We start from the raw sequence: 7,557 nt of genomic DNA, 5'->3' as shown, positions 1-7,557 counted from the left end.
TATGTTTCTTTAGCTACAATATTCGAGCAGCCCCTTTAGTAGGTATAGTCTTGTTTTATGTCGATACTATTGACAGTCGATGCTAAAACTTCTTTAACAAAGCTCAAAAATATACTTAAACGAGGTCTCCAAAGTAGGTTTCGTGGCTTCTGCTACACTAAACAGCATAAAAACGACTCTTAAATGGTCTTAAGCGTCAGTTTTCTGACCTAAATGTGGGCCGCTTTTTTTATATCCCAAATATTATGTTTGTTGGCCACAATCTGGAAAGCTTTCTTATTCCTGAAACATCACGCAGGATACGATCCACTCTTACTTTTCACATGTGTACTTGGACTTTAGTCGGTGATTGAACAATACGAGACCATCGATTTTTGGAGAATGTCTAATCTAATGTCTAATGTCACACCCTCCTCGTTTAATAACTCATACCACATCAAGAATCTATATACCTCGTGCAATTATTTGCGCTTTTACGGTATCAAGAATCAGGCTCAGACAGATGCAAACAAATACGATGAAGGGGAACAAAAAGGAGAAATTAAAAATCTGTAAAAATAAAAATGAGACAAAATATAAAAAGGGCATTGGCAATTTGTTGTGAAGCGTCCATTAACATAAATTAAAGACAGAGAACCATGACCATGCCCATCTGCATATACATATGTATTTGTATTTCTTCTTGTATTTGTCCCTTATTCACCCTCGATCAAGTGCAAACAATTTTCTTTGGAATTTATTAAGAGTGCTAACAAAACAATTTATGCCTTTTTAATGGCTTATTAGCCATTATTAGTCCCGCTTATCGCACGTTCCTCCAAATACACACACCACACACACTCGTCACACTCAAATTTGAGCTTTTTTTCTGTATTTTCTTTTTCTTTTTTTTTGTCTACCGTATGCCTGTGCTTGTGTGTGTGTGTGTGTCTGTGCGCTTGTTCTTCTGCCTGTCCCGCGCGGATTCGTTTCGTTGACAAAAATGAAAAATTATCGTAATAAATTAAATTTGCTATCGCAAGACATTAATTCTGATGCCGCGGCTGCTGCTGCTAAACAAAATGGAAAGGAATTTTAAGTTCTCCGTTTTGTTGTAGTTGCTTTTGCTGCAGGCTCTCCAATTTTAGTCTCAGTTTGAAAGTGAAGACATATACAAAAGACTTAAGCCACAAACTTGCTGTTGGGGAATTCAAAAATGGGGAATTCCAAATGCCAAATACAGTATAGAGTGAGAGAGAGAGAGAGAAACAATCAAAAATGCTGTATAATTAAAATAAATGAAAAGATTAATTACATTTTGTCTTTAAACATTTGGTTAATGCATAATTTTAAAATTGAATTTCTGCGTTTACTAGAAATGAGCAAAGTTCTAATTGGCTTTGATTAGGTCAAATAATTGTCATATCTTCTTAAAATTTGGATTCAAAATCTGATATGTCCCAAGGCAAGTCGGATCTATTTATAAGAAAAAGATGTTTAAATTCGTCACTTAGTTTGAAGTGGTAAAAGTCTTTTAGTATTTATTTTAATTCTTTGGAGAGGTTTGGTGCAAACGTACAAAAAAATTCTAACCTTTTTCTGCAGACAGCTTACCTTCAAATAAAATGATCAAATTTTTTGAAAACTTACTTTTATTTTTGTCGAATTTTGCTTCGTTGCTTGTTACTATTTTTTTCGCAGTTAAAAAGTGATTTCTATTTTTGCATTAAGAAAATAATGATTCTATGTGATAGAAGTGTAGCAAAACAAAGTTATTACAAAAGTAATGAAACTATTCTTATACATAAAATGTAACTTATACATAGCAAAAGAAAATGACAAAAAAAAATAAGGAGAATTTTATACTCCTAATAACAAAGCGCTGTCAACAATTAGGTACTAATGGTAATACAGGCCGACAAAACTCAGAACCAAAGTACACTTTTATTTAAATCCGTTTTCTAAATGTTCAGTTTTGTTGTGGGTTATGAGATATCATCATTTTGAAGTGCAAAAATGGGGGTTTTGGCGGTTTCGGAAGCTATGTAGCTCATTTTTGTTGACCTACAATAGATACATATCTTTCTCCAGTATGGTTTAAAGGGTCGTATAAGTGATAATCGAAAGAAATGAGGGGATCGAAGTATATCTAGTCTTAGAAATGTATGTAGATATGGAGAAGAGTATATGTATGGAAATCATAATTTAATTGTAAAAACATCATTGTTATAGATTCTAAGAAACTTAAACATTGACATTTCATCTCAACCAATCGTAGTTCTTAAACATTTTATTATTTAATTTTGGTAGTTATTCCATTACCAATACAATTCATTAGGATATTGTATTACAGCATCAAGTTTACATAATTTCGATTGTTCTTTTATGGTTTTACCATCCACTTAACTGTTTATCGAGCTATATTACCTTTCGTAAGAGTATAGATATATATTTATTTCGATCTGTATATACTTTTGACAAATGTGAAAGCATGCGACAGCTGTTTACCAAATAAATCCATTAGCTAAACAAATAAACAATCGACAATAACAGCAACAATAAAATCAACTATTGACAAGCAATATATATTGATCATACTCACACATACCTATGATTTTGTATGTATGTACATTTGTATATGTATGTATATAAATATGCATATAAATACATACATATATACATGATGTCTGGGTGTGACACTGTGTAATCGGTAATTGTCGGTTAATTTATCAAAGGCAAATCGCAAAATGCACACACACAATAAGAGAGTGAGAAAAATAAGTATAAATATTTCATTTATATTGTATAAACACATACATATATATGCATATTAACTTTACAGTAGACAACATAGTAAAGGTTTGAACCAATAAAATCAAACTATATTGAAAATAACTTTCTTTCATGAATTTAATCTCTGATAGTTTTACAGCATTTTTTGCTCTCTTTGGTCTAAGTAACTTAAATGAAGCATAATGCAGACTGCTTTATGGACTACCAATGTATCTAACGGTGGCTTTTTGAAATTTTCTAAAATATTGTTGCTTTAAAAGGCATTTTCATTCTCTACTTATTTCATAAATTTGTTGTCTAGTGAGAAACTATCTAAGTTAGGTCTAAATTGCAAGGCGTATACGAATCAAATAGTTGTTGTTGTTGTTGAACATATATTTTTAGCCGGGAACGATGATGCTCATGAAGTTGCTGTCGTAGACAACCCAGCGCCAAATGTTGCGACGTTGGCAACACAAAAAAAGGAGAAGAAAACAAAAGACTGAGACAAAAAACTTGAAAAGGCTAAGGAAGAGAGACAGAGAGAGAGGGAGAAAAAACGCTCAAGACACATGCTGGCACATTTCTTTGATAAGCATTTAGGTGTATGCATGAGTGTGTGTGTGTGTATGTGCGTGTATATATATACATATCTTATCTGGCCAATCAATCTTTGTTGTTTGTTTTAAACACGTTTCATAAAAATTAATTTTTTTATTTATTAAGCAAAAAAGATTTTATAGCATGCTGCGTAGAGCTGCTGCTACACAAAACTCACACAAAGAGAAAGAAGCAGATGATGATGATAGTGATGATGATGATGTAGAAGATGTTGTTGTTGATGATGATGATGATTATGACGACGATGGAGAGGAGGTGATGTGGTAAAGTGGGTTGAGGTGTGGGTATAGGAATAAACACCTGCTGCGACCCCCTTCGCTTTGGATCATACACCATACACGTACACATATGTATCATGATATCATCACCCGAAATTCCTCTCACTGCCAAATAAATCCTATATCTAAAAAAAAAAATGTTCAAATTCTTCTACTCACATCTCCCGCTGCTCTTTGTGTTTCATAAAATATTAATTAATTAGTCAAAACTGAGAAAAAGAGGGACAGAGAGAAACACGGAGAGGCTGAGGCTGAGGAGGTGAAAACTACTTTTGAGTTAGAAAGCAGAGATAAAAATTAGATAAGCTTTGACATCAAACAGCCATTGTATTTGCTCAACCCATCCCAATCAACCCAATCAAGTTCAAGTTTATGGCTCCAACTCCGAATCAAACATGAAGAAGTTGTTAAACATTTCTGAACTTTATTGTTTTTTAAAGAACAACAACAAAAACAAGAAATAAACGAACGATGAGAAAATCAACCGAGACCAATATACATACATACATACATAAGGTATATACTCATACATTTATTTACATTTATTCATTGTGATTCTGGCTTCAGCTGATTATTGAACCGATAAGCTGCAACTTTTAATGATCAGAACCGATATTAAACCATTAACGAAACGTATAAATAATATAATTTCGATTTTATGAATGAAGAAATCAAGCTTGAAAATAGTTTTACAGCTAATTACAATTTGTTTTTTTTTTCTTTTTGTTTTCAGTTCTCAGAACAAAAGCAGCAACAAAAATCAAAGCAACAACAACATCTTCTCCAATCTGACACTTGGCATTTTTGATCGCTACTTTAATCACTTATGGGCATGAAATGCAGTTTTCATTTTTCCAAAAACAAAAAACCAATCGCTAACCATAATGGGAAAAACAATTTCATTCATGCATATGTCTATTAGAAAACTATTTGAAATATTTTCATGCCGCTCAACGACATGAGTTGGAAAAACGTGAGCCAACAATTGCCAGGCAATAGACCACCTAAGTAACTTGTTAGAATTAATCGACATTTTTTCGTTTCGTAAAGCATTTTTTTGAAGGCCAATTTCGGTAAAGCCATCAAAAAAAAATTCATTTTTAAAAAATCGAGAGACAGAAATAGAATAAGGCAAAGGCAATTGAAATTGCAGCTGTCAAATTAATACAAACTTGTTAACAAAATGCAAATCTTGTCTACATTTGCCGCAAATATGTTGTTTACCCTAATCAATTTGGGGTATATGTAGTTTTTCACTTGAATTTGTACAATAAAAAATTTACTAATCATGTACAAAAAATAATACTAACAGACCTTAGCAGTTTGGAGACCCTCAAGTAAAATATGATTTGCAACCAATTGGAAATGCCTTAAGATTGCCATTAAGTACGTATAAATTTCGTTGACATAGTTTTAGATAATGCCTACTGTGAGTTTTATGGTATATAGCATAAAAGTGGAAATATATTATACAATCTGAAATTTAAATATAAAATGTAATTCTTGTAATTCACGGGTGAGTACTCATTTATAACTAATAATGGGCTTGAATTGGCCTATTCAAAAGACTTACCTAATAAATTAATTTGTTTCATTAAAGAGTAAACAAAAGAAAATTACAAATTGAAATTTTCATAAACATTTTAGGTATGTTTAAGACCAAAATTCGTTCAAATTGTTGCTGTAAGATCGTAGAAGTCTAAAGTTTATAAGCACTGTAAACCACTAATTTATGACTTAATTTTTGAATACATTTCAATCTAACGAGCTAGATTTTTTATCGGTCTTTTAATACTACATTTCAAAAACTAAAAACTTGATCGATTTTCTACAGTATTAACTAATTTTTTGGATGGTTTTAAATAACCCAACGAATCGCTTAATTTATAGCAATGGAAGTTACTTACATCTTAATACTAGATGATCTTATAAAGACTAACCAAAATTTTGTTTATCGTAATTTTCTACAAATTAAAAAACTAAAATTAAAACGAAATTATATATTTTTCTTACTTACAATCCAAGTTAGAGTATTTATCTTATGACATTTTGATTTATTCCACTTGAATTTAGTTAAAATGCTTGGCGCATCTTGACATTTTTTCCATTCGTGGGCTGCCATTTTTGGAATGCCTTCTAATTGTTTTGTAATTTGTTAGCAATTTAATTTGCGGTTGCATTTTGTTAGATTCTGAGTGATGTTGTTGTTGTTGTTGTTGTTGTTATTTTTTGTATTGTTAACTAATTGCAAATGCAGTGCGGAGAATGCGCGTTAGTTTTGATTTGACATATTACTAAAACGTGCGAGCTTTAATAGGAACAACTCTACATACATATAAGCAATATATTCAACATTTTATTAAACATTAACATTAATTGTTGCACATTGATTTAGTGGCTTTTCGACTCGGTTAAGACTGTTTGCTGTGCTTCAAGTCAGTGTCGACTATGACGCCAAGACCAAGTTGCCTCATAAAATTTTATGGAAATTTGTTTTTATGACTGATGAATGGTTTTTGTTTTGTTTTGCTTTTTTTGTATTTGTTTTTTTAGTTTTGTTTTTTAGCCGTTGTTTGTTGCTCTGCACTTGAACTTGCCTTGGGATGTGGAAAAGTTGTGGGCGTTGGTTTCCTTATTGCTCAGAACGCCCTGTGTGGCCAAGTTGGAGACTCATTGTTGGGGCAACTTTTTTTGTTTTTTTCTTTACCGAGGTCAGATGGGATCTAATAATTTGCCAATTGAAAGTACTTTCTATTACAAGTCAGTTGGCAATAGTATCTCAATCAAGGTTGTGGGAAAATATGCACTTTGTAGAGCGTTGAATTGTAATTTCCATTTAGGATTTAGGAAAACGTGGGTAGGTCTTTTTTCGATTACTTAAAAGTGTGAATTATCATATCAGATTTTAAGATAGTAGATAGAAACTTAACATAATTTATTATTTTTTTCATCATTTTTCTAGTAGTCAAATTTAACCCAATATCACAACTGTACAACCAAAACAAGTCTGTAAATATCTAAAGATGGGTAATTAGATAACCAATTGTAGTAGCTATCAAGAATGCAAATTTCTTGTCTACTCTTACAATAAATATAAATTTTCCAACAAATTCCGGTCACTTCAATGACTATATGATCTTCTATAACTACATGTAAACAACTTACATTCTTCGTGTCCTATTTACAAAGAATTGATTATTATGCCTTCTGCACTTCTGTTTATATCTATTTTCAAAGTCGGAAATTTCAAGGTTTCAAGGATTTCAATATTTCTTTATTGTCTTTGATCAAGCGCCAGACAAATTGTCGCCAAAAATAAAAAGTATTTGTTGATTTTAAATCGATCGCCCAGGGTGAATACATATATCCAAGTATCGATTACAATTGCACTCAAATGTTGTTTTATAAATTTGCCTACAATAGAAGTTCGCCAACATCATACCCTTTATATTTGTCAATATTTTGAATGATACTTGTCTATATAATGTAAAAGCTGTCTGAAGCTGAGACAACACAAATAAAATATTAACCTCAAAAGATATTTTGTAGTGCGCATCTTTTGCCATAAATGTTGCTGACCCATGATGTTGCTGGCTCACCATGTTGCTGGTAAAATAAGTTTCTTTAAGGATCAGCGACTGATCTAGATGGCAGTGTTGGTAGGAAATCACACATTTCAAATTTAACCAAATATATATAAAAAGACAAAATTTAGTAATATGTGAAAAATCGAATTTGATGACAACATTTCAATATTTTATTGAAATATTTCATTTCATTTGTAATTAATTTGTCAAGCGCAATTTTGCTTGATAAATTAATTGCCCAAGTTTTATTTTAATTATATTTGGTCAACTAAAAATGATTTAAATTATGTCATAATTTGATTTGGTATTTGGTTTTAGAA

Source organism: Drosophila willistoni, assembly GCF_018902025.1.
Source record: "Drosophila willistoni isolate 14030-0811.24 chromosome 2R unlocalized genomic scaffold, UCI_dwil_1.1 Seg200, whole genome shotgun sequence".
In the NCBI taxonomy this organism is placed as follows: domain Eukaryota; kingdom Metazoa; phylum Arthropoda; class Insecta; order Diptera; family Drosophilidae; genus Drosophila; species Drosophila willistoni.
This window is presented reverse-complemented; position numbering follows the sequence as displayed.